This window comes from Somniosus microcephalus, chromosome 7 (assembly GCF_052327205.1).
Source record: "Somniosus microcephalus isolate GS21.2 chromosome 7, FLI_Smic_1.0, whole genome shotgun sequence".
NCBI classification, from domain to species: Eukaryota; Metazoa; Chordata; class Chondrichthyes; order Squaliformes; family Somniosidae; genus Somniosus; species Somniosus microcephalus.
The window spans coordinates 155,283,112-155,296,421 of record NC_140993.1 but is presented as its reverse complement, the minus strand read 5'-3'; positions in this window follow the sequence as shown (position 1 = coordinate 155,296,421).

Here is a 13,310-nt window from a genome sequence, read left to right as displayed (position 1 = left end):
CGGTCAGAAATTTACTCTACTAACTGATCATCAACCTCTCGTCTCCATTTTCAACCCTCAGAAGGGCGTACCGATAATGACGGCACAATGGCTACAGAGGTGGTCCCTTTTCCTAGGGGCACACCAATATGACATTGAGTACAAAGGAACTAAACAGCATGGGAATGCTGATGGATTGTCGCGCCTACCGTTGCCGACGGTGGAAGAAGAACTGGCAGTGGATCCAGTGGAGTTATTCCACTCGACTATAGTCGAATGTCTCCCTGTGACAAATGCAAACATAGAAAAGGAAACACGAAATGACCTGACACTCTCCTGGGTCTATGATTTAACGGTGAAGGGATGGCCAGCACATGGCGAACCACTGCTGCCAGCATTCTCGCCGAGAAGAGAACAGCTGTTAGTGTGCAGAGGAACCTTGATGTGTGGATCCAGAGTAGTAATTCCACCCAAATTGAAGGATAGAATGCTCAATGAGCTTCATGAGGGTCATCTGGGAGGGGTAAAAATGAAGAACTTAGCCAGAGCGTTTGTGTGGTGGCCGGGAATCGATAGAGAAATCGAAGAGATGACCAAGAGCTGTACAGGATGGCAGAAGGTCCAAAACGCCCCACCACAAGCCCCTCTACATCCATGGGAGTGGCCCTCATCTCCATGGCAAAGGGTGCACATTGATTTTGCTGGTCCCTTTATGGACTCGATGTTTTTAATTGCGGTGGATGCACATTCAAAGTGGCCAGAGGTAATAAAAATGTCCTCAACCACCACAGAAAAAACTATCACAGTCTTACGAACCATATTCACCAGGAATGGGCTGCCTGAACAGATTTGCTCTGATAATGGACCACAGTTTGTGTCTGAAGAGTTCCGGAGGTTCTTAAAGAACAATGGTGTTAAGCATTACACATCCGCCCCATATCATCCAGCCACTAATGGATTGGCCGAGAGGTTTGTTCAAACATTCAAGAAGGCTATCAAGGCAATGTGTAATGAAGATATACCCCTACAACACAAGGTGGATAACTTCTTGTTTGCCTACCGGAATGCGACACATGCGGTTACCAACCAAACTCCAGCCATGATGTTCTTCAATCGAAGACTACGATGCCGCTTGGATTTGGTTAAGCCAAACGTCAGAAGAGATGTGGAGAACAGGCAGTTTCAGAATATGAATGAAAGGCCGACCAGGAGTTTTAAGATAGGTCAACCAGTTTTGGCCCGGGACTACCGCACAGAGAAATGGCAGCCAGGAACGATCTGTACACAGCAAGGACCTCTAATATATACCGTGGACGTTGGAGAGAGCATTGTAAGACGCCATGCTGACCAGATTCTAGAGTCACTGGAAAACGGCAACTCCACACCACGATCTGATACACCTGGCGATGAAACCGAAGTACCAATTGCATCTACCGCAGAATCGGTGATATTGGAAGCAGACGAACCAAACAACGACATTGATCCCGACGCAACCTTGCCAGAAGAAGCTGATATCCCAAAGAGGCGTTATCCAGACAGAATCAGGAAGCCTCCTCAAAGACTGAACTTATAATTGCTTAACTTCAACCAATGTATCTAGCAACCGTAATTGCAATTGTAATTAGTTATTATTTAGTTGTTAAATGAATGTTATGTACTGTTTATCTAAAAGGGGAGGAATTGTTGTGTATGTACCTTTAAGGGAATAACTGGTCTCAGACTGCAGTACCGGCAGTGACCACCCCTGTATAAAAGGCCCTAGCAGGCTTCTGTAGTTTCAGTTTTCCTGGTTGTCTCCATTCAGTAAAGACTTGTTATAATCAACTCCTGCAGTCCGTGTCTCAATTATACATGGACATAATAGGGGAGTGCTATTTAAAGGCGACCGCTTCCTGCTTTATTTGTTGGTGACATTTTTGCACCACGCATTCTGAGAGAGTGAGAGAGACTTCTGGAAAGATTCAACGCTGTGTGAAGAAGTTTTGGGTACTGAGCAGCACTTTGCAGGTTCATTTTGATTTTCCCTTCCTTGTATCGATTTAGAAGAGACTGTGGGGGCTGTACTCTGAGCTCTTTCCCTGGGCCTCTCCATTGTTCTTTCCAGCAGATTTGATGTACAGGTCTCTCCAGGCCAAGATTCAAGGCTGCAATGAGCAGGATGTGGATGGAGAGCAAGATCGACCCTCCCCTTTAAGAACTGGCCGGCACCATTGTGTCTGTGTTCCATTGCTGACTGACATCACATGAGCTTCGCCAGCGCTCTGAGGTAGCGCCTTGCTCCTCGGCCTTTGCACCTTAAGAGAGGTGTGTAGCACCTGATTTAGTGCTCCAATCAACTCCAGGGGCGATAAAAGCCAAGTTTGCAGTTGGAGGCGATAATTAGCGCCAGGTGCTAAACTTTGTGCACGGCTGATAATCGCGGCCCAAATGGGGCGATACTGAATTTTTCCCCCAGAGTGTTTCCACTTGTGGGGAAGAGGCTATCAATATAAGATAGTCACCAAGAAATCAACTAGGGAATTCAGAAGAAACTTCTTTACCCAGAGAGTGGTGAGAATTTGGAACTCACTACCACAGGGAGTGGTTGAGGCAAATAGTATTATTACACAATGAGTTGTGATCTGGAAAGCTCTCCCTGAAAGGCTGGTGGAAGCAGATTTAATAGTAACATTCGAAAGAGATTTGGATAAATACTTGAAGGGCAAAAATTTACAGGGCTATGGGGAAAGAGCAGAGGAGTGGGCTTTACCAACGAGCTGGCACATGCACGATGAGCCGAATGGCCTCCTTCTGTGCTGTATCATTCTATGATTTTATGAAAGCCAATATTTTCGACCAAGCTTTTGGTTACCTTTTCTAACTCTCCCACTATGTGGAAGAGGGAGCCAGATCCTCTTGGGACTCTGAAGGTGACTGTCGGGGTGAGAAGAGAAGATGGTGCTGGAGACCCACTAGCTGCTTCTGAATTGGTATTAGGGGAACAACACGAGGGTGGGCCCACGGATTTGGGGAATGGAGGAGGATGGTGTGATTGACCATGAGGCAGAACTTTAGGTTTTAATAGCCTGTGGATTGTCGAAGGAAGGCAAGTCTGAGGGAGTTAAGGAACTGAATCGAATGAAAAACAGACAGGCTATAACTTTTAGTACATTTCCATATCTGCTTTTTAGGATTATTTAAACCTTTTGGATTGTTATGTGGAATAGTCAGATTTCACAATAAAAGTTTAACTTTAAATAGATATTTACTGCCTTACTAGTGCAAACAGTATTTTCCTGTGGCAGGATGTATTTCACCAAGCTCACATTACTCTACACTGTTATCTAGTTTTGACCTAAAAATGCCTTTTAGATTACAGATGCCATCTGGGTCATGCAACTCAAAACCATTCATTGTAGCTTAATTTCTAAGCATACACAAATTTATGTATGATTCCATATCAGATAAGCCAGGAAATTTTAACAAGTGGTATCTCACTTTCCATATCCTCTTTGACTTTTCAAATTTCCCATGTAGATTTCCTTCCAAATGTTTTAATTATCTAAACACACACACGTTCACTATTGTGGATTATATCTCAACTCTCCCATAATGTAATAAAAAAGTACATTCTTTCAAGCTTAATAATTTTTTACCCATGCATTAGGTTAGTGTTCTTAAAACAAAGTTACCTTATTTAAAACTGCACCCTAACCCACAATTATTGTTTTAAAATCTCAAACCGTTCTTGCGGTAATTTTACATCAAAGATGAGGAGTGCCAGTGGTGGGGGATTGCAATATTGTTTTTACTTTTTGAACTCCAACACTACCTAATGGCAGTAACATTGATGGTTCTGTGGCGACACGCCACCACTGGACATAATCCGCTCACGGCGGCACGGACAGTTTAAGCAGACGCCCCCAGCCGGGGGCCCTTTCCTCCAGCAACTTGTTTCCTGCAGGGACAGGCTGCCGGGAGCACTTCCTGTCTGGGGAGTATTTAAGTGGTTGTGCGGGCTTTTCCAGTTTCTCTTTGCCATGAGGTTGATTAAAGCAGTTGTGTTTCACCAACTCTGGTCTCGACTCCCACGTTTGCCGCGGTATCTCAACACTGGTGACCCCGACGCTCAGGACGAATCCTAAGCTAGCATGGCGGATACAAACGCAGTCACGGTTAAACTACCGGACTTTTGGGAGAACCTGGCCGAGGCCTGGTTCGTTCAAGCCGAGTCCAGATTCCGGCTGAAAAACATTACAGTCGACGCCACGAAGTACGACTACCTCGTCGCCTCTCTCACCTACGCCACAGTCCCCAAGGTTTGGGCAGCGCTGCAGCATCCACCAGTGGAAGGCAAGTATGAACATCTGAAGGCCGCGCTCCTTAAAAAATTTCAAGCGTCCTCTTACCAGCGCAACTGCCAACTCCTCGACCTCCCCGGCCTTGGTGACGCTTCGCCGTCGGATCTGCTTTCCCACATGCTGTCCCTCTCGGACGACAAAAACCCCGGCGCCCTCTATCGCACGCTTTTCATTCGGCAGCTCCCCGCCAGCATCCGCCCGCTCATTGTGGAGTCTGGCTCCACGGACCTGAATGAGATAGCCGAAAAGGCCGACCGGCTGCTCTCTGCGCAGACCGCCCGCGACGTCGCGCCCGACCTCACGGCAACGACCACGCGGTCTCCCCGGCCCACTAGGCCCGACCGCCCTACCACTCCGGGTCACTGCTACTACCACACCCGTTTTGGTACTAGGGCCCAACGCTGCACGCCACCGTGCACTTTCAAACCCCCCCCCGCACCGGCCCCCACGATGGCCGCGGGGCAAAAGGGGCCTCTACTGTACATCACCGACGACAGCACCGACTGCCGATTTCTGTGCGACACAGGGGCCCAGCACAGCATCACCCCCGCCTCCGCCCTCGAAATCCAACGCGGCGCACGGGGTATCACGCTGGCCGCAGCCAATGGCTCTGACATCCGCACATACGGCACCCGTATGGTCACGCTCGACCTCGCAGGCTGCCGCTACCGCTGGGAGTTCCTCACAGCCAGGGTCCTCTGCCCACTCATCGGTGCCGACTTCCTACGCGCCTACGGCCTCCTTGTCGACATTCCGAGGCACCGCCTCGTCGACATCAATACTATGGCCCCCATCCCTGGCGCATTCACCCCGGCCCGTTCGGCCGGCCTGACGACCTACTGCCTCGCCAGAGCCACGGACGACTACTCGGCACTTCTAGCCGAGTTTCCCGCCCTTACTAACCCGACCTTTTCGGCCAAAGCCGCCAAACACGGTGTGCAGCACTATATCCCCACCACCGGCCCCCGGGTTTCTGCCCACGCCCGCAGACTCAACCCGGCCAAGCTGGAAATCGCGCGGGCAGAGTTCACCACCATGGAGCAACTCGGCATCATCCGCCACTCCAGCAGCCCTTGGGCCTCGCCCCTCCACATCGCCCCCAAGCCCGGCGGAGGCTGGCGCCCCTGCGGGGACTACCGCCGCCTCAACGACGCCACCACCCCCGACCGATACCCGGTGCCGCACATCCAGGACTTCTCGGCCTGACTGGCCGGACGAACCGTCTTTTCCAAGGTCGACCTGGTGCGCGGTTACCACCAAGTCCCCGTACACCCCGCGGACATCCCCAAAACGGCCGTCATCACCCCATTCGGCCTGTTCGAGTTCCTGAGGATGCCCTTCGGCCTCAAGAATGCAGCCCAGGCTTTCCAGCGCCTTATGGACTCAGTCCTCCGGGACCTGAACTTCCTATTCGTCTATCTAGACGACGTTCTCGTGGCCAGCTCCTCCCAACAGGAACACCTCGAACACATTCGCATCCTGTTCGGGCGCCTAGCCCAACACGGGCTCATCCTCAGCCCGGCGAAGTGCCAATTCGGCCTAGCCGAGATCGATTTTCTCGGTCACCACATCACCCCTGCTGGGGCCGTCCCCCTGCCCAACAAGGTGCAGGCCGTCCAGCAATTCCCCCGCTCCAAAACCATCAAGGGCCTCCAGGAGTTCCTCGGGATGGTGAACTTCTACAACAGGTTCATTCCCAGAGCTGCAGCCCTCATGAAGCCCCTATACGACTCCCTCTGAGGTAAATCTGGCAAGGTGGCCGTAGCCTGGACCACTGACACGTCAGCCGCCTCCGACGCCACCAAAAACGCGCTCGCCGACGCCACCCTGCTCGTGCACCCGAGGGCCGATGCCCGGGTCGTGCTCACCACCGACGCCTCCGACCACGCGGTCGGAGCCGTGTTCGAGCAGTGGGTCAATGGCACGTGGCAGCCACTTGCCTTCTACAGCCGCCAACTGCGCCCCCCGGAGGTCAAATACTCTACTTTCAACCGCGAGTTCCTCGCGCTCCACCTGTCAGTCCGCCATTTCAGGTTCCTCCTGGAGGGCCGCCCCTTCACCGCGTATGTGGACCACAAGCCGCTCACATACGCGATGGCCAAGCACACCGAACCCTGGTCCGCTAGGCAGCAACGCCAGCTCGCGGCTGTGTCCGAGTTTACTACGGACATCCAGCACGTCTCCGGTAGAGACAACGTTGTCGCCAACTGCCTTTCCCGTCCCGCCATCTGCGCGAATCACCTCGCGGTCGACTACGCGCAACTAGCAGCGGCCCAGCTCACAGACCCAGACCTCCTCTCAGCGGCTACCAGCCTGCCAGGGCTACGCCTAACCAAGGTCGCGCACGGGCCCGAAGCCACGGCAGTCACTTGCGACGTCTCACTCGGCCAACCCAGGCCGGTTGTCCCTGCAACCTGGCGCCGCCGCATCTTCGACGCGCTACACGGGCTCTCCCATCCGGGTTCCCGCGCATCCGTCAAACTCCTCTCCCAGCGCTTCGTCTGGCGCGGCCTCAGCAAAGATGTTCGGACTTGGGCCGCCTCCTGCCTCGCCTGCCAACGGGCTAAGGTACAGCTGCACACAAAAGCACCCCTGGGAGACTTCGAGGTACCCAGCCGCCGCTTCGACCACGAACACATCGACATCGTCGGTCCTCTGCCGCCATCGCAAGGCCAAACTTATCTCCTCACGATGGTCGACCGCTACACACGCTGGCCTGAGGCAGTGCCGCTGACCTCCACCACCACAGCCGACATCGCCAGGGCGTTCGTTAACACCTGGGTCGCAAGGTTCGGCGTACCAGCCGACATAACCTCCGACAGAGGCACCCAGTTCACCTCCGAACTCTGGACGGCCACAGCACGCTCCACCGAACCACGGCGTACCACCCGCAGGCCAATGGGCTGTGTGAACGCTTCCACAGGTCACTCGAGGCCTCACTCCACGCCGGCCTGCAGGACAGTACCTGGACTGACCGCCTACCGTGGGTGCTACTAGGCCTACGCACCGCGGTCAAGGAAGACCTCCAGTCCTCGGCAGCGGAGTTAGTCTATGGACAACCGCTGCGCGTACCAGGCGAATTCCTCCCGGAGGCTACCACGCCTTGGTCGGCCGAACAGCGGCGGCTTAACTCTTTCTCTTCCGCTCAACAGTTCGCCCCACTTCCGGTCAACCGACACGGCGAACTCGCACCTCACGTCCCGCCAAACTTACAGCAGGCACGCTTCGTCTTCGTGCGACACGACGCGCACCGCGGACCCCTGCGACCCCCGTACGACGGACCGTACGAGGTACTACAAACCGGGGACAAGGTCTTCAAGCTGCGACTTGGCGACAGGGTCGACACAGTCTCCATCGACTGGCTTAAACCAGCACACACAGAACCAGGGGAACAGGTCCCCGTGGCCCAACCTCCAACTAGAGGCCGTCCCGCCAGCAAGCCAGCACAGCCGGCGGCGAACCGCCCAGCCCCACCAACTAGACCGGCGACCACTCAGAGCCGCTCCGGCAGAACCATTAGACCACCGTCACGACTCGTCCACTCCTCCTAAGCGGATTCTGGGGGGAGCTCTGTGGTGACACGCCACCACTGGACATAATCCGCTCACGGCGGCACGGACAATTTAAGCAGACGCCCCCAGCCGGGGGCCCTTTCCTCCAGCAACTTGTTTCCCGCAGGGACAGGCTGCCGGGAGCACTTCCTGTCTGGGGAGTATTTAAGTGGTTGCGTGGGCTTTTCCAGTTTCTCTTTGCCATGAGGTTGATTAAAGCAGTTGTGTTTCACCAACTCTGGTCTCGACTCCCACATTTGCCGCAGTATCTCAACAGTATAATGGTGTGGCATATTGAGGCCACATGATGTTGTGGAATAGTGGGAAGTAGGCTCTATCCCTGGATTTAAGTTTCTGATCTCAGCTGCATCACTGCTGGGGGGCACTGATCAGAGGTCGGGAGCTTATCCACAGATAGACAGGAAGATTCAGAGTGAGAGTAATCTGTGAATAACTCACACACTTCCTAATAGTTGGGCTTAAGATCAGAAGAGACAGAGACATGACAGCGGATAACCTGCCTACCCTTTTTATCACTGGAAATCCATCGCTAGGGAAGCCAGAAAGAGAAGAAAATGGAAAAAAAGCTAGAGAGTAGTAAAAATTACTAACTCAAATTCAGCAAACGGCAATAGCTATCTCAAACTCCAATATATACCTGATAAATATTCAAACCGGTACAAGCATACACAGTATCATTTAGTTGTACCTGAAGCCATCGCCATAATTATACAGTGCATTTCATGTACTGTCCTTTCACAATTGTCAGGTCTGGATCCAAATCTGGGCCTCCTGTCTGTGTTCGGTCTAAATATATGTTCAACTGTTGAATTGAAAGAAAGAAAGACTTGCATTTATATAGCGCTTTTCATGACCGCAGGACATCCCAAAACGCTTTACAGCCAATGAAATACTTTTTTGAAATGCAGGAAACGCGGCAGCCAATTTGAGCACAGCAAGGTCCCACAAACAGCAATGTGATAATGACCAAATAATCTGGTTTTGTGATGTTGATTGTGGGATAAATATTGACCAGGACGCTGGGGATAACTCCCCTGCTCTTCTTTGAAATAGTGGCATGGGATCTTTTACATCCACCTGAAGGTCAACATTCCAACTTGATACCATAGAAAGAATCACATTAGCCAGCCTGTCAATACAGGAATTTTTTTTTAAAAGCTGGCACAATATTGATCTTCTGCCACTAGATGTTACCAGCACTTTTATTGAATCATATTTACATTGCATCCCTGCCTTTGGAAAATTTAATTCAGTAGATATTGCACCAACCTTTTCTCCACTCAGTAAATCCAATAATGGACTAAGGTATGGTGGTCTGAATGGTCTCCGATTACAGAACCCCAGATCTCACAGTGCCTTCCATGCCATTTTTCCAAAGATCTGGGTTCCACCCCAAATTCTGAACCCCCTCATGACATTGCAGTGCAAAACTGTCCTCAGCCTGACAGACCTCACCAGAATAAAACTGTGTGTTCTTATTTAAGTTATTGCATTGTGCAGTGTGCTAAACCTCAACGAGAATGAATGTCTGGTTTGCTGGTTGTTTTGTTGCAATAAACTGAGCAAACTTCCAAGTTGTAAAACCAAAAATTATAAGTAATATAAATTAAAAGCAGCGATGAGCAGTTAGTTTGCCACAATTGCAGCTGGTTCTTGTATAGAAACGGTAGATGCTTATGTCAAAGCTGCTCCATTATGCTGCAGACACAGTCAGTGACGGTACAATAGCATAATTTTAAGCAGCCTTCTATATTTTTTGAAACCAGTGTGTTGCTGTAAGTCTGTACTGGGGTACAGACAGGACTCATGCCATTGCCTCTCCTCTTCTATCCTCGCTGCTGAACCCAGTCTACTTTCTCTCTCTTATATGTTCCTATTTGTTTTTGGCTTAGTAACCAATACCACTTTATTTCATTTTCTTCCACTTTTTTTTAATCAACCCTATGGGCATATTTCTAATTTTTTCAAGGAGCGCTGGCCTAGAAATTGGTTGTCGCCACACCCGTTTTACATGCATAAAACGTGCACCAAAGTTTCCAAAATGGTAGGTTGCATGCATGTGCACATTGTGCGCCAGAAGTGTGCCGCCTGCCATATTGGTGAAGCTGGAAAATGAGCTTGTGCCTGAAACAGGCGTTAGACCCTTTGGATATACAAATAAGGGGCCGAAGGCCTGCTTCAGGTCCCTGTCCCAATGCTGTTCTGCCCCGAACGTTGTTGGCGTTGGGCCAACTGTGTTCAGGAAAACCAGATCAACATGCCGTCTAATCAGTGGTCCTTAAAGGGGCCGCTGAAGGCTGCCACCAAAAAGGTTATTATAAAAAAAGCTTGCCTGAATATGGAGCTGGGAGGAGCAGGGTTGCTGCTCCCAACCCCACAGCAGAGCCAAAGACCATTACAGGCTCTCGTTCGGCCCCCTTCCAGTAGCTTACCTCCACCCCTGCCATTTCAGGACCTACCTGAGGGCCGCTGCTGGCGACACAGCGGCCCAAGCTTCACTGCTGAGCTGCCTGGGGATGCCCAGCAGGTGTCCGCTGCTTGCCGGTTTAATGTAAATGAGGGCCGAGGCTTAATATCGGGTGTGCCTTGAGCCTAACTATTCCGGCACTGTGATTGTTCTACAGCGCAAACCAATTTCTAGACCATCATCTTTACAAACAAGTTTTAGACAAAAAACCTTGGGAAAATGTTACGATTTAAAAGTTATTAAAGTTAATAGATGGAAAATCATGCAGGTCATCGAAGTGTGTGCTGGCATCTGATCAGATTCTCAATATGTGATCCCTTCATGTGAAGCTCTGTGGCAGGAGTGATAAATCGTATAGTTTACTCCTTTTTTCATAGTTTTGCAAATACACAATTGAATATGATGTAAAACACATTAAAGTTCACCAGTGAGTCATGAATATGACATTAATGTTTTGGCTCATCTTCCTCCGAAAAGAAAAATATTGCCAAACAGTTTTTCATGAGGAATGTGCCCTTTTATTTTCTTTAAATGAATTGATGTCTTAATCCTGACTTCCCACTTGGGTTGTTTTTTCTGCCATTAGCCCTGTGGCAGGAACTGCATAGATACAATAGCAAAATACTGTGGATGCTGGAAATCTGAAATAACAACAGAAAAAGCTGGAAATACTCAGCAGGCCAGGCAACATCCGTGGAGAGAGAAACAGGACAGGATTTTCATTGGGCCATGGAGGCGGGATTGGAGGCGTGCGGGTGGTTAAAATTGCAAAAACTGGCGGGCTGGCCCGACCCCGACTCCATCCCGCCTCCACGCAATTTTCAAAAATTCATGTCTAATGGTCCCGACTCCGTCCCGCCTCCAACAGGTGGGATAGGCCGTTAAGGCCCTTAACAAGCTCTAAATTGCCTTTATAATGCCATTTTGAATGGCCATTGCGATTTTAACCCTTTCCCCACATGAAACACGCCTGGTGGGAAACACGATGGTGAAACCTGATGGGAGCACAATTGGATTGCTGACTATCAGCTGCAGGTCAACCATTAAAGAGGAGATTTGATCAGCCGTCATTTGCAGGTGGCAGGACTTTGTAGCCTCAGGTCTGGGGGAACTTTTAGAAGGCATAACCACAGCAGTGGAAGTTTGGAGACTGACAACCATCTCCAGTGTGACCTCCTGGGAAACCCCTCTCGCCACCTTCACTAAGCGCTTCCTCAACTGAGGCATATACCAGAAGCACGGGAGCCATTTATTTCCTTCTATTCTGGATATTAGATGAGGCCTAACAACAGCAGCAACAACAACAGCAGCCCCAGCAGCAGCAGCAACAACAGGAGCGCCAAGCTGCTGCTCACCCACCTGAAGATGCACAGGCCAGAAGGGGCCAGCGCTTGGAAGCCCGTCGGCGCAGGAGATACCCCCAAACAGGGTCTACAGACACAGGGTCAGCTATCTCAACATGTCTGAGCAGCAGTGCCAAAGGCGGCTCCGACTTTCGCGAGAGGTAGTGGGTGACATCTGCGCAATGCTGCAACAAGACCTGCAGGCCAGAGAACCAGGTGGACAACCCTTACCAGTGGTCGTCAAAGTCACCGCCGCACTCAACTTTTTTGCCTCAGGCTCATTCCAGGGATCAGCAGCAGACATCAGCGGCATCTCCCAAGCGGCCGCACACACTTGCATCACGCAGGTAACCGATGCCCTCTTTGCCCTCGCGCACAATCACATCCATTTCACCAAGGATCGAGCAAGTGCCACGGCGCGTGTGGTTGGATTAGCTCATCTGGTAGGCTTTCCAAGGGTGCAGGGTGTCATTGACTGCACACACGTGGCCCTTAAGGCACCCCATCGCAATCCAGGTATTTTTGTCAATCGCAAGGGCTTCCACTCCCTTAACGTTCAGCTGGTGTGTGACCACAAGAAGGAAATTTTGCATGTTTGTGCCAAGTACCCTGGCAGTTGCCATGACTCCTTCATACTGCGCCAGTCTAGTGTGCCTCCGCTATTCAGTCTGCCAGACCAACTTAACGGATGGCTACTTGGAGACAAGGGCTATCCCCTGAGGATGTGGCTAGTGACGCCGTTGAGGAGACCATCCAACGAAGCTGAGGAGAGCTACAACTCCAGCCACATGTCCACCAGAGCCATAATCGAGCAAACCATCAGTTTGATGAAGATGCGCTTCAGATGCCTGGATAGATCAGGTGGAGCCCTGCAGTACTCAGCAGCCAGGGTCTCCAGAATCGTCGTGGTTTGCTGTGCACTTCACAGCATGGCACAGCGTCGTGGCTTGCAGATTCCTGAGGACCAAGTGGCTCCTCACATATCCTCCTCAGATGAGGAGGAGGAGGAGAGCGAAAACGAACATCCTGCAGAGACCCATCAACCAGCGGCAGCAGGACGCGAGAACATAGCTGCCCAGGATGCAAGGAAAGCACTCATCTTGGCCAGATTTGCTTAGCCTAGCCACTCAAGCACTTTTGCCTCGCATCTTCTTACCTGAGCATCAACAATGGCCATGAACCAGCTGATTCCTAGCAATTTGACCACCATACTGACAATTGTAAGTAATCCTAAGCCATCAATGTGGAAGTCCCATTTGCGAAATGACACATCCACAACTACAGCAGTAGCCATCAGATTTTTTATGTACATGATTCATATGGTGGCTTTTACACATAAAACATCAAATTTCACCCAACTGACTACCCTTGTGACTATTTGTGCAGTATCTTTCTCTTATGTGTGCTCCTACGTGGTGCTTCCCCTGTGGCTTCAGCAGATGTGGAGGCCCCTTGCTCACTTTCTTGCTGCTCCTGTCTCCATACCTTTGGCGGGCGTCCTCTGGCGTGGCGAACCTGTGAGGGCTCGTCAGCAGTCTGCTGCTCCTGTGACTGTGCAGGGGTTGAGACGCCGATCTCAGTTGGGTGTGGACTCTGGTGGGGCTCTGAC